The sequence below is a fragment of the Hoplias malabaricus genome, chromosome 7 (genome assembly GCF_029633855.1).
Source record: "Hoplias malabaricus isolate fHopMal1 chromosome 7, fHopMal1.hap1, whole genome shotgun sequence".
NCBI lineage: Eukaryota > Metazoa > Chordata > Actinopteri > Characiformes > Erythrinidae > Hoplias > Hoplias malabaricus.
This window is the reverse complement of record NC_089806.1, coordinates 9,345,723-9,361,365: the sequence shown is the minus strand read 5'-3', so window position 1 is coordinate 9,361,365 and position 15,643 is coordinate 9,345,723.

The following is a 15,643-nucleotide window of genomic DNA, read 5'->3' as shown; positions in this document are numbered from 1 at the left end:
TTAATGAGTTAGTTAAGTGGTGACCAATCGATAACGTCAGTGGACGTCCAAAATGCGTTTTATACAAGTCATTTATTTCGGGACCAATTAATAACGTCAATGGACGTCCAAAATACGTCTAATAGTCGTCTTTTCAATATCTGTTTTTGGACGTCTTTTCAACTTTCATTTTCAACCTTAAGAGAACGTTGATTATACGGCAGTCATTACGTTATTTCAACGTTGAATCAACGGTTAATTGTTTGCTGGGGACCATTGAAGAACAAGGGGAAAGGGGGCAAAGAAAGGATGCACAGCAACAGATGTAGTTCCACAATTACAGACTGTAGTCCAACACGAGTGAGAGTCAGCGCTAAGAAGTTCCTTAATCTGTGTGTGTTGTGCCCAATAGGTTTTGATTTCATGCTCCAGTGCAGTATACAGAGGGCATCTCTATTAAAGCTCTGTATTAATAGAGCGCAGTTTGCCATAATGAACTCAATTCCCATCGCTGAACTTTTAATTGCATGGTCCGTTCAATTAAACGTTGATGACATTGTGGCTAATGGATACTCAGGCTTTTAGCTGCTCAGAGTCACAGTGCGTACACACTCACACACACACACCTGAGCACCTGAGCCCTCACATTCACCTCAGCACTGAGAGTAGAGTAACCTCACACTCACCTGAGCATAGAGCATTTATTGTGGGTCTAAGAAGATGCAGTGGAGATTCACGTGTCTCAGAGGAGACTCGAGCCCAGACTGGGAGCGCTGTGCAATTTAGGGAGACCTGGCTAACTCACAAAGTTATAATGAAGTCAGCTTAGCTTTTATTCTGGTGTTATTTGTTGTGGTCACGGTGGGCCAAACAAGCCGTGTTTATCTGAGCCCCCCCAGTGCGCCACATTATTTTAAGGGCCTGTTTATGAAGTCAGTGTTTATGAAGTTCTGCTTTCCCCCAGTCTTTTAAATGTAAATATCATGGAAATGCTATGCTCCTTAAGGAATTCACACCGACCATGGCTTACACCATCCAGAAAATATCTTCAAATAACCAAACAAGCTTTCCTGCATGGCTGTACTTTGATATGCACTGCATGTCCGAAAGTATTTAGACACTCCTTCTAATCAGTGCGTACAGCTACTGAAAGGTCTGTTTGCACTACTGAACAAAGCTCCATTGTTTGTACACAGCCGTGGCTGTGCAAATGGGAAGCAAACTAAGGCACTGCTTCACTGGCCGAGAAAGAGTATTTGGATTGTGGAGAGAACCTTAAAAAGTTTGAAAATAGATGAGGATTTTGCTCTATTTCTCCCCATTAGTGAGGAATATTGACTTATTTTAGCTGTTACACATTAATGGAAAGTGGAACGCTAACTGTATGAAAGTAAACGCAGACTGAAAGTGCTACAAAACTATCCATCTATCCATTATCTGTAAGCGCTTTCCCAGTTCAGGGTCACGGTGGGTCCAGAGCCTACCTGGAATCACTGGGCGGAAGATGGGAATACACCCTGCAGGGGGCGCCAGTCCTTCACAGGGCAACACACACTCACCCCTACGGACACTTTTGAGTGCCAATCCACCTACAAACGTGGACTGTGGGAGGAAACCGGAGCACCCGGAGGAAACCCACGCGGACACAGGGAGAACACACCACACTCCTCACAGACAGTCACCCGGAGGAAACCCACGCAGACACAGAGAGAACACACCACACTCCTCACAGACAGTCACCCGGAGGAAACCCACGCAGACACGGGGAGAACACACCACACTCCTCACAGACAGTCACCCGGAGGAAACTCACGCAGACACAGGGAGAACACACCAAACTCCTCACAGACAGTCACCCGGAGGAAACTCACGCAGACACAGGGAGAACACACCACACTCCTCACAGACAGTCACCCGGAGGAAACCCACGCAGACACAGGGAGAACACACCACACTCCTCACAGACAGTCACCCGGAGGAAACCCACGCAGACACAGGGAGAACACACCACACTCCTCACAGACAGTCACCCAGAGGAAACCCACACAGACACAGGGAGAAAACACCAAACTCCTCACAGACAGTCACCCGGAGGAAACTCACGCAGACACAGGGAGAACACACCACACTCCTCACAGACAGTCACCCGGAGGAAACTCACGCAGACACAGGGAGAACACACCAAACTCCTCACAGACAGTCACCCGGAGGAAACTCACGCAGACACAGGGAGAACACACCACACTCCTCACAGACAGTCACCTGGAGGAAACCCACGCAGACACAGGGAGAACACACCACACTCCTCACAGACAGTCACCCGGAGGAAACCCACGCAGACACAGGGAGAACACACCACACTCCTCACAGACAGTCACCTGAAGCGGGAATCAAACCCACAAGGTCCCTGGAGCTGTGTGACTGCGACACTACCTGCCGCGCCACCGTGCCACCGCTACAACACCAAACAGCTCAAATTACAAATGAGCTTCGGTTGTAATTCATACAGTGAATAAAAACGTACATAAAAAAAATTAGACTTACAAGCTACAGTCGATGTTTGACTCAAAAATCTACATTAAAAGATGCAGAGCTTCTGAACGCAAACAGACACAAGGGGAGTTTGTTTTGCTGTGAGAACAGTATTTTAAGCATCCTTGGGTTTGTGAAAGGCGCTATATAAATTGAACTAATTATTTGTATTAATTCTCCAGAGTTGTCTACATTGCCTTAAAGCAGCAACCATTGCCTACACAGACATTCAAACACTCACACACACTTTGTATGAGCTAAGATCTATAGTAAAGCATTAAACAAAATAATAGGACACTCTGAGTAGCTGTACACGAGCCTAAGGTCACCAGGCTCAATGCCAACACTGGGACGGGGGGGGTAAGTGGCAGTGTAGTTAGTGATCCAGAACATTTAATATCTGCACCTGAAAATGAACCTCTCTCTCTCTCTCTGGAGGGGCTTTGGGGGTGCACCGTCAAACTGGAATAAAGTCTGTGAGGCTGATGGAGAAATCCTCAAGCGAGGTAGAGCACACACTCTCTCCAGTATGAGAGCTCCTGCTCCCTCTGCCAGATGATGTGTGTCTTCCCACCCGTGTGTGTGTGTCTGCCACTGCTGGGGTCTGGCAGGAGGGCTGGGGTACTCTTCAGACCTTCTGTTCTCCAGGCCTAGTCCTGGACATAGGTCCTTTACTGGAGGTAAGAGAGCACAGGTCCGGGGGGGGGGGGTGCTAGGTGAGCACAGAACAGCTGGGTTAAGGTGGCGGGCCCTGGATAAACTACTTGTGCCTAAAAGAAGTGGAGGTCTGCAGTGGAGGGGACCTTGCCACAAACAAACACACGGCTCATTTCCACTCTTTTGTTGATGTTTTGTGGGGGACCTGTGAAAAAAGTGCATCTGGAATCTCTGTTTCGACATTTCAGAGGCTTGTGTGAAAATGTGGGAGTGAAAACTGTGGAATGATGGGTTGAGGTTTCACACTGTGGTGTGTGGGTGATAATGTGTTTTCAGTGATTGAGGATGAGCTGTCTGTGTGTGTGAAATCTATGAATGTATTTGTTTTGATTGCAGCTATGGGTGGGTTTTTGTAGTGTAACAATTCCAGGTAATAAATGCATGTAAATTCATTTAAAAACCTCTCTCTCTCTCTCTCTCTCTCTCTCTCTCTCTCTCGTTAATCTGTGTGTGGCACGGACTGCTGTGTTAATCCCCTACACTGTGCTGCCAGTTGACTGTAAACATTTTGACAAGGGAAGGAAAAATATTTTAATGAAAGTTAAGTTTACCATAAAGCTTTTACACAGTCATCCATCCATGCATCTTTTTATTTACACTAAATGGACAAAATGGTAGAACAACTACATGAAACCTACAGGACTCAGAGAAGTCTGAGACCAGGATCTGTAACTTTCCATGGTCTGCTATTTCATGGCCGAGTTGCTGTGGTTCCTAAACGCTTCCACTTCTTAATAATACTTTTCACAGTTGAAACAAACAGGGGAATAACAAAATATACAGTGAAAACCAGAACTAACAAGTGAAACTGTATTATAAATGGCCCCGGAAACATGGAGATACAAGGAAAGGGGGTCTAATGAAGCGACCAGTGAGTGTACAGTAATCAAACAGTTAATAAATATGGTGTGTGAGGGATTGAAAGTGTGATCCCTGCTGTTTTTAAATAAAAAGTAAACCTCAGTGTGGTTGCAGCCAGTTATCGGTCCTGTTTTGTATGGTGTTGAGTGATGCCAAATGTGTTTTAAGAAGACAAGAAGGCAAGGAGCACATCAAAGAGCGCCCCCTGTCTGTGATGACATTAAGCGGAGAGATGTCTGACATATTTTCCATCCCAGATTCTTTGATCATATTTTTCTTCTTCTTCTTCTTCTTTGTGTGTGTGAAATCAGCCTCAGGCCTGTAATGCATTGTTATTTGTAAATGGCATGGGAACAGCAGCTTCAGACAGAGGAAAACTTTCTATAGAGAAATCAGGTATGTGTGTGTGTGTGTGATTTTACATTTTATAATTCTATATAATACATAAAATAAACATTTGTTAATCTCAGGTAACCACTTCATTGTGATCACACTCATGTTGCATCAGGAGAATCAATGGGTGCAGGGCAGGAACACGCCCTGAACAGAGCACCACTCCATCACAGGGCACCACACACTCACCCAGTCACTCACACACTCACCCTGTCACTCACACACACACACCTGTGGAGAGTTTCACACACACACCTGTGGAGAGTTTCACACACTCACCCTGTCACTCACACACACACACACCTGTGGAGAGTTTCACACACTCACCCTGTCACTCACACACACACACACCTGTGGCGAGTTTCACACACTCACCCTGTCACTCACACACACACACACCTGTGGAGAGTTTCACACACTCACCCTGTCACTCACACACACACACACACACCTGTGGAGAGTTTCACACACTCACCCTGTCACTCACACACACACACACCTGTGGAGAGTTTCACACACTCACCCTGTCACTCACACACACACACACACCTGTGGCGAGTTTCACACACTCACCCTGTCACTCACACACAGACACCTGTGGAGAGTTTCACACACTCACCCTGTCACTCACACACACACACACACCTGTGGAGAGTTTCACACACTCACCCTGTCACTCACATACACACTCACCCTGTCACTCACACACACACACCTGTGGAGAGTTTCACACACTCACCCTGTCACTCACACACACACACACCTGTGGAGAGTTTCACACACTCACCCTGTCACTCACACACACCTGTGGCGAGTTTCACACACTCACCCTGTCACTCACACACACACACACACACACCTGTGGCGAGTTTCACACACTCACCCTGTCACTCACACACAGACACCTGTGGAGAGTTTCACACACTCACCCTGTCACTCACACACTCACACCTGTCACTCATACCTGTGGAGAGTTTCACACACTCACCCAGTCACTCACACACTCACACCTGTGGAGTTTTACACACTCACCCAGTCACTCACACCGGGGGAGAGTTTCACACACTCACACAGTCACTCACACCTGTGGAGTTTCACACACTCAGCAGCATATGATTGGACCAGAGGAACCCCACAGAGACACAGGACCCTGGAGCTGTGTTACAATGACACCACATTTAAATGACCTGTGCTGCTCTGGTCAAAAACAATATCCAAATTCAGGTACAAAACACTACATCACAGAACTTTAGGTGTCTACTATGTCAAGGCTGGCTTGACATATGGCCAAATGTTTGTGGACACCTCCGCTTCCAGGAGGACTTCTTTGAAGAACTGACAGACGTTACAGATCATAAACTTCACTCCAGCCCATCTCAGAGGGGTAATGAGAACAGCTCATGTCCAGCTATTCCTGAGCTCCACAAAGCATCCCATTCTACTGCCAGGGCTTTTCTGTTATATTTAGACAAGCTAAGTCCACAATGGTGCAATGTAAAGCAGCTTCACTTCTATTTCACTTATTATAAGAGGTGTCTTCACATATAGTCTACCTTAATGCCTTGTGCCATCCCACTGTGTTTGGATGCCACTAACAGAACACACACACACAGGCATAGAGGTAGTTTGGTCCCTGGGGATATGATGAATTTACTCTTTGCGAAATCTCTGGCGTCAGCGGCAGCAAAATAAAATATTAATCACGAGTGAGGAGCACAGCTACAGCAGCACAGTGGGCTCTGTTTGTTTCACTTGGAGAAGAGTAGAGGCAGAGGCAGAGGGAGAGAGAGAGCGCAAAAGGAGTTCAGTGCAACACTCTTTTCCTTTTCTCCCTATCATCCCACCCTTAATGAACCCAAACTGGGGCTCAGGGTAGCACTCACGTACTGCAGCTCAAACCCACCATACATCATTGGACATAGGCAATGCTTCAGGTCCTAGCGTGGGGCACTTTCCTCCTGAGTCCAGATGAAGCCCACCAGAAACACGCTCCATATCTGTATGTGGTGTTTTATGCTTTTTATCACATCCTCTTTTCCACTGAGACTTACAGAAGTGCTTTGTTGTCACTCAGAGAATGTAAGGTACAAAGAGGTTAGAGTTCAAATTATCCCTGACCTATGACACCACCACATACATGAGGCAGTGCTGACGTCTAGAAAGAAATAAAACACAAAACAGAAGAACACTCGGGCCCCTTCGTTTGTGGACACCCAATCAACCAACTTTTCTTCTGAAATGAAGGGTATACACAGGAAGCTCTTTCCTCTTTGTTGCTGTACCAGGCTCTGCTCCAATGGGGAAGGATTATATGATAGAAACTCTCTGTAAGGTTTTGATTACATTTAGCCATGAGAACTTCAGTGACATCAAGTACTGGAGTTAGATTCTATGTTCTGGATCACTGATACAATAAGGAGGGAAGAGTGGCCAGTTGGTACGAGGAGGGTGTTTCTAATAAAGTGGCCAGTGATAGTCGGTACGAGTGGGGTGTTTCTAATAAAGTGGCCAGTGAGAGTCTGTACGAGGGGGGTGTTTCTAATAAAGTGGATGGTGAGAGTGAGTACGAGGGGGGTGTTTCTAATAAAGTGGCCGGTGAGAGTCGGTACGAAGGGGGTGTTTCTAATAAAGTGGCCAGTGAGAGTCGGTACGAGTGGGGTGTTTCTAATAAAGTGGCCATTGAGAGTCGGTACGAAGGGGGTGTTTCTAATAAAGTGGCCAGTGAGAGTCTGTACGAGTGGGGTGTTTCTAATAAAGTGGCCATTGAGAGTCGGTACGAAGGGGGTGTTTCTAATAAAGTGGCCATTGAGAGTCGGTACGAGGGGGTTGTTTCTAATAAAGTGGCCGGCAAGAGTCGGTATTATGGGGGCGTTTCTAATGAAGTGGCCATTGAGAGTCGGTACGAGGGGGGTGTTTCTAATAAAGTGGCCATTGAGAGTCGGTACGAGGGGGGTGTTTCTAATAAAGTGGCCATTGAGAGTCGGTACGAGGGGGTTGTTTCTAATAAAGTGGCCGGCAAGAGTCGGTACGAGGGGGTTGTTTCTAATAAAGTGGCCATTGAGAGTCGGTACGAGGGGGTTGTTTCTAATAAAGTGGCCATTGAGAGTCGGTATTATGGGGGCGTTTCTAATGAAGTGGCCATTGAGAGTCGGTACGAGGGGGGTGTTTCTAATAAAGTGGCCATTGAGAGTCGGTACGAGGGGGGTGTTTCTAATAAAGTGGCCATTGAGAGTCGGTATGAGGGGGGTGTTTCTAATAAAGTGGCCATTGAGAGTCGGTACGAGGGGGGTGTTTCTAATAAAGTGGCCAGTGAGAGTCGGTACGTGGGGGTGTTTCTAATAAAGTGGCCGGTGTCTTTCAGTAAGTATCAATGGACAATGACAGCAGAAGACCGCCTCTGTGCAGTTGGACTGAGCATCACACAGATACCTTCATTATTTTGCTGTCTGAGAATGGGAGGAGGACAGACAGAGATAGAGAGAAAGAAAAGGGGAGAGAGGGAGGAAGAGAGTAACCTTTCTCTCTTGTCTTCCACTGAAGCTCATGGAGACAGATTGCAAAGGTTATTCCTGGGAAAAGCAGCTAGTACTCGAGGTCCATTTCTCCCCAAAGTGACAGCTTTGTGCTGATAGACACACAGACAAATAAATAGCTCTAAATAAGCAGTGGACAGCTCTGGGAAGAAGAATAAGTCTCTGTCTCTGACCTGAAGGGTTTCACAGCTCATCGACCTGCTCCACTGCAGTCCATTGTGAGGAATTTTATATCCGCAGCATGCATAGAGTAAAGAGGTGGATGCATTAAAGGACAGATGCATGTATTTTACTCACTGAAATGGAGAGTATTTTACAGTTTGTCGCTACTAGAATTAGAATAATTTAGAATCAGAATCACTCTATTGGCCACTGTGCTTGCACTCAGAGGAATTTGTTCTCCGCATTTAACCCAATCCGTGAAGTGAAACACATTTACACACACACTAGTGGACACTAGGGGGCAGTGTGCAGAAGATGGCATTCACCCACACAAACATTAATAAAGTCAGGTCCTGTTGGATGTTTAGTTCTGTGTGGGTTTCCTCCGGGTGACTGTCTGTGAGGAGTGCGGTGTGTTCTCCCTGTGTCTGCGTGGGTTTCCTCCGGGTGACTGTCTGCGAGGAGTGCGGTGTGTTCTCCCTGTGTCTGCGTGGGTTTCCTCCGGGTGACTGTCTGCGAGGAGTGCGGTGTGTTCTCCCTGTGTCTGCGTGGGTTTCCTCCAGGTGACTGTCTGCGAGGAGTGCGGTGTGTTCTCCCTGTGTCTGCGTGGGTTTCCTCCGGGTGACTGTCTGCGAGGAGTGCGGTGTGTTCTCCCTGTGTCTGCGTGGGTTTCCTCCGGGTGACTGTCTGCGAGGAGTGCGGTGTGTTCTCCCTGTGTCTGCGTGGGTTTCCTCCGGGTGACTGTCTGCGAGGAGTGCGGTGTGTTCTCCCTGTGTCTGCGTGGGTTTCCTCCGGGTGACTGTCTGTGAGGAGTGTGGTGTGTTCTCTCTGTGTCTGTGTGGGTTTCCTTCGGGTGACTGTCTGTGAGGACTGTGGTGTGTTCTCTCTGTGTCTGTGTGGGTTTCCTCCAGGTGACTGTCTGTGAGGAGTGTGGTGTGTTCTCTCTGTGTCTGTGTGGGTTTCCTTCGGGTGACTGTCTGTGAGGAGTGTGGTGTGTTCTCTCTGTGTCACCGGACCCACAATGACCCTGAACTAGATAGATAGAGAGAGAGAGAGAGAGAGAGAGAAAGAGAGAGAGTTAATAATAATAAAGAGTTATATAGTGATATACAATTATTATGAAAACTGTTTGAGCTTTTCTGGATATTAACTTTACTGTAAGCCTCTAAATTTGATGCCTGGACACACTGTTGCTTTAATAGAGGTCATTGGGGTCATGTGATATTCTGACTCATCCTGAAACCTTTCACTTTTCAGCTCTAAACATCTGCACCTTTTCAGAGTGAGGACTAATCCCCACCATGCCACGGCTGCTCTTTTCCATAATGATCCTGCAGAATATTAGCTTAAACACCTCTGTCAGTTTGCGGAACACCTGTTCTTCTGTTCAGTGGTCTTTAAGAGTCCTGGGGATGTGTGTTGTGTAAAAAATAGACATCTGGCATCTTCAAGTGGGCTTCGCTTCTGACTGACAGAGTGCAAATGTGCTCATTTCCTGCTTCTTTAAAGCTCCAGTGAGCTCCCCAGTCGTCCTCCAGAAGCAGGAACATGTTTAATTCTGATTGGAGACTAAACCGCTGTGAAGGGAGGATAACTCACATGTCTAAACTCATCTTTGAACACTGCAAGAGCTACGTATGCGAAAGCCATCTGAAATAGAAACAACACATTGTAATCATTAGAGCTAAAGGTTCATCTGCATTTTTTTTTAAACTTAATTTGCTCATCTTCTGTAATCGCTTCATTCTGATCAGGTCGTGTGGTGTGTTCTCCCTGTGTCTGCGTGGGTTTCCTCCGGGTGACTGTCTGTGAGGAGTGTGGTGTGTTCTCCCTGTGTCTGCGTGGGTTTCCTCCGGGTGCTCTGATTTGCTCCCACGGTCCAAAAACACACATTGGTAGGTGGATTGGTGACTCAAAAGGGTCTGTAGATGTGAGTGTGTATGTTGCCCTGTGAAGGACTGGCACCCCCTCCAGGGTGTATTCCCGCCTTGCGCCCAATGATTCCAGGTAGGCTCTGGACCCACCGTGACCCTGAACTGGATAAGGGTTACAGATAATGAATGAATGTGTTGAAAATCCAAGAAACATACTTGCTGACCAGGTGTGTCCAAAGTTTTGCTCACAGTTGTACATTAGATTAATTTTATTGGAGCCAGCTGTGTCCTAAATGTTAGAAAAGTGGGCTTGGAACAGAAAGGTCACCAGTTTGATCCATGAAAGGATTGGGTAGGGGTTTGAAGAAATAATACTTTCTTCTCCTTTTACAATCACCGCTGAGGGTGGCTGCCCACTGCTCTCACTCACTGCCCCTAGCATGTGTGTGTTCACTGCCATGAGTGTGTTAAATGTGAAGCCTCAATCTATTTGCATTATTTCTACATTTAAGGGGCTTTCATTTGTGAAGATATAATTGTTGTGTCAATTATAAATGGATTATTTACTCTTCACACTCAGGCTTCCACAAACAGTGTGTGTGTAAAGTCCACATTAAAACTCCAACACCTATTACCATCAAAATGAATGCAGTTTTTAAACGGGTCCTGCCAGAACTCATTCTACAGAGCCGCAGCGCTCCATCTGATCACAACGAGTGTTTCTAAGGTACGTCTCAAAACACGCACTGTTCATACTGGGGGACATGTCGTGAGGTGTCTTCAATATGTTGTGTGATGTCCATACATCAAGACCGAGCTAATGTTATGTTTGACTGGTGTAAACAATCACTTTCCTAAATATTCTATGCTATTTCTTGTGCTACAATGACTGATTGCCCCTTTAATCTGTCCGAGTGTCCTCCAAGCTGAGATTCAGGGATGGTTCCCAGCCGTGTAACACTCCGTCTGGACTGGACTCTAGGGAATCCAGAAATAGCACAACATCTCCATCACGTCCCTCACGAGACCATTCAGATCTGATGATCACGTCGACCAAAAACAAGTGACAGCTTTAATAAATTCACTGATTCATCAAAGTGTCACTTTCTGAAAGCATCCGAGACAGAGTGACTCTCTTGAGGAACAGGAGCCAATGATTTTGACATCAGGAACGTTCTATACATCAGTAGACCACAACATTAAACCCACCCGACTAACATTCTGGTTAGGTCAGTGGCTCTCTCTATATTCATCCACATGAACAGCCAGACCCTGGGATTCCCAGCAGAGCATCAAACGGAGGCCCGTGCTCCTTCCACTGGCTTCCCATGGTGCACCTGGTCCATCACTGATCCAGACACTCATCAGAGCAGACTCTCCTTCCATCGCTCCCAGAATCAGGGGCCTATCGACCTACAACGTATGTTGTACAGTGGCAGGAAATTGGAACAAACGGAGGAAACCCATACCGACACAGGGAGAACACACCAAACTCCTCAGACTGTGACCCCAGGCGAGGACCGAACCCAGGGCTCACAATTCCACCACCACAACGCAACTCCCTTCAGCTAACTCATTGATTCCCTTTGACGTCACGAGCTTGATTGCATTGTTTTATGTAACTGAACAGATGCTCAAACTGGTGAGCAGACTAGGATTTACTCACTGTAATTCCAGATGGATGCTGCAAATCATTTTTAGCATTGTGATGTAATCACTAATAACTAATAGAGTCCTGTAATAGCAGGACTGTCTTGTGCTCACTGAACCCTCACCTGAATCCTACACCACTGACAGTAAACAACAGATTAACAGTAATCCCATAACAATAACTGCCATCCAATATTCCTTCATTACCTCAATTGAACCATCATCACTGATGAGCTTTGGTGATGTCTCCGCTCGTAAAAACAGGATACAACTCATCAGCTTTAAATCAGGTTTAATTTGGAGAAGAAGGAAAATGTGTCTGACTCCAAACAATGAGGGCTGGGATACTAGGGCCCAGAGAAAAATGTTAAATTGTTCACAGCATCAAAACTGAGAAGGTTCTGAGCACTGAGGAGAATTGGTGAAGTGCTGTGTGTTGTTCAGCTGACAGGGTCGCTATAGAGATATTAATGAGGAACTACAGAGATTAAAGACACACTACAGAGATATTAATAAGACACACTACAGAGATATTTAGGAGGAACTACAGAGATTAAAGACACACTATAGAGATATTAAGGAGAAACTACAGATATATTAATGAGGAACTACAGAGATTAAAGACAGACTACAGAGATATTAAGGAGAAACTACAGAGATATTAATGAGGAACTACAGAGATTAAAGACACACTACAGAGATATTAAAGACACACTACAGAGATATTAATGAAGAACTACAGAGATATTAATGAGGAACTAGAGATTAAAGACACACTACAGAGATATTAATGAAGAACTACAGAGATATTAATGAGGAACTAGAGATTAAAGACACACTACAGAGATTAGAGACACTACAGAGATATTAATGAAAAACTACAGAGATTAGAGACACTACAGAGATATTAATGAGGAACTACGGAGATTAAAGAGACACTACAGAGATATTAATGAGGAACTACAGAGATATTAATGAGGAACTAGAGATTAAAGACACACTACAGAGATATTAATGAAAAACTACAGAGATTAGAGACACTACAGAGATATTAATGAGGAACTACGGAGATTAAAGAGACACTACAGAGATATTAATGAGGAACTACAGAGATTAAAAGAGACACTACAGAGATATTAATGAGGAACTAGAGATTAAAGACACACTACAGAGATATTAATGAAGAACTACAGAGATTAAAGAGACACTACAGAGATATTAATAAGGAACTACAGAGATTAAAGAGACACTACAGAGATATTAATGAGGAACTACAGAGATTAAAGAGACACTACAGAGATATTAATGAGGAACTACAGAGATTAAAAGAGACACTACAGAGATATTAAGGAGGAACTACAGAGATTAAAAGAGACACTACAGAGATATTAAGGAGGAACTACAGAGATTAAAAGAGACACTACAGAGATATTAATGAGGAACTACAGAGATTAAAAGAGACACTACAGAGATATTTATGAGGAACTAGAGATTAAAGAGACACTACAGAGATATTAATGAGGAACTACAGAGATTAAAGAGACACTACAGGGATATTAATGAGGAACTACAGAGATTAAAGAGACACTACAGAGATATTAATGAAGAACTACAGAGATTAAAGAGACACTACAGAGATATTAATGAGGAACTACAGAGATTAAAGAGACACTACAGAGATATTAATGAGGAACTAGAGATTAAAGAGACACTACAGAGATATTAATGAGGAACTACAGAGATATTAATGAGGAACTACAGAGATTAAAGAGACACTACAGAGATATTAATGAGGAACTACAGAGGTTAAAGAGACACTACAGAGATATTAATGAGGAACTACAGAGATTAAAGAGACACTACAGAGATATTAATGAGGAACTACAGAGGTTAAAGAGACACTACAGAGATATTAAGGAGGAACTACAGAGATTAAAAGAGACACTACAGAGATATTAAGGAGACACTCTAGAGATATTAGAGATATTTGGTAAAGGCATATGGCTAATGTGAAATGTGCATACCTGTGCATCCAACAAAGTTTGTTCTTCTTTGCGGCTGTAACAGTGTCTATTTTCCTGGGAAGACATTACACTAGGTGTTGGAACATTTCTGTAATCTTTGTTTGTCAGGCAGTGATGTTGAAAGATTCGTTGTGGACCTCAAACACTCATCACAAAGGAAGCGGGGAAAAACATCTCTTCACAAGGACTTGGATGCCGTTCCAGTTCCTAAAGTCTACACTTTAGCATTTAGCATTGAACATTTAGCATTAGCATTGTGTTTAATTGTTTCTTATGAAGATGACATGAATCTGTGTGTACTCAACTGAAGCTGTGTCAACAAAGGGTGAACATTAAAGGTGATGTCCACAATTTTAATCCAACACACACATTATAAAATCATCATTTGCTAGCTCTCCGGTCTGTTTGCATGCTGGAAAAACCTCTGGTGTTTGTACAGGGCACTGACTCTGCAAATGGGACACAGAAAATTGGTCCGAACTGTCTCTCTCTCTGTCTCTCGTTGGTTCAGCACGGCTGGGAAATGGCACCTGGACACATTTCTAAGGTGGAGAGCATGAATAGCATGAAAAGAGATGAGAATTTTGCTCTATTCCTGCTCCATAGAATCATGTATGTTGCCTTTAATGGACCTGAATACACTGATGTAAAGGACGGTCTTCAAAGTTTTGGACACATTGTGAATTTTATAGACTCTAACCATGTAGCTCCACTGTTCAAACACCAAACTCGTCTCGGCCTTCCTCCTACACAAATGCTGCAAGTGAAATTGTGTGAACTGCTAAACCTTTCCTTTACATTCAACCCAAGAGCCTGTCTACATTCATTATAGTGAGCCTTTCTGCCGTTCATGCAGATAATGTCAGCGTTTTCTTCCAGCTGTAAGCTAGGCTGAGCGTATCCCAGCATGCTGTGGAGGGTCAGAGTGACCTGAGACCCTGCGGGTCATCTCCCTGTCCACCACTCTTCTGCCCACAGCTGCCGTTTCCATTAGAGCAGCGGCTCCAGTGACAGAGTCAGCATTAGGAAAGCTAAGAGGATTAGCGTGTGGACGTTTCTGGCGCTACCAGTCAATTATCAAAATGAAAAGCAGCGTCTGGGCACGGGGAACATCAAGCTGCTTCACAGTGCACTCCACGCTTCTCCATGACTCCAAGGGTTATGCCAGTTCACCCCAAGGGACAAAATAAATATGTAAAACTAAACAGTTGTGTTTACGCTGAATGTTACTGTAAAAAAAATGACTGTAAAGACCTGGACGTCTGTTTACAGTCGTAGAACTAACGTGCGGACATCTGCTCAACTCCTCCTTTGGAAATAACATGTATTCTTATTTGTTGCAGTAACAGGCTCCTATTTTTCTGGCTCGATACAGGACAGTAGATACTAAAACACTGTTGTGAGGATTTGATGGCAGACAAGAATGTTAGAGAGATGTTGGGTGAGTTCTGGATCCCAAACGTATTAGATCAAGCTTCATACATCACTCCAGAGCATGCAGAGAACGCAGTTCCAGTGTCCCACAGCTCAGTGTTGGGGGCATTTCTATTCCTCTCATGACTTTAGGGCCATGTGCAGCTGCTTCAGAGCGTAATCAAAATGGACGCTCATGACAGTGAAGGGTGCACTGAATTGACTGACTTTAAAAGCTGTCTGCAAACTTTCAGACACAATGTGTCTGAACGTAGCACAATGATCAATTAATAACTGCACCATGCTAACTTGTATTCATATGCTTGCATTTCTTTAGCCGTTTACATTACTCTCGTAGCTGCTTGGATGTCAAACACCTCTTTGCTGTTGACCACATCTGATGTGTGAAGTTAAAAAGGTCAAAAATTGCATTCAAAATAAAGCGGACATCTTATTTTTCAGATCCCAAAAATCCCAAACAATTAAAACACATCCCATCATCTGT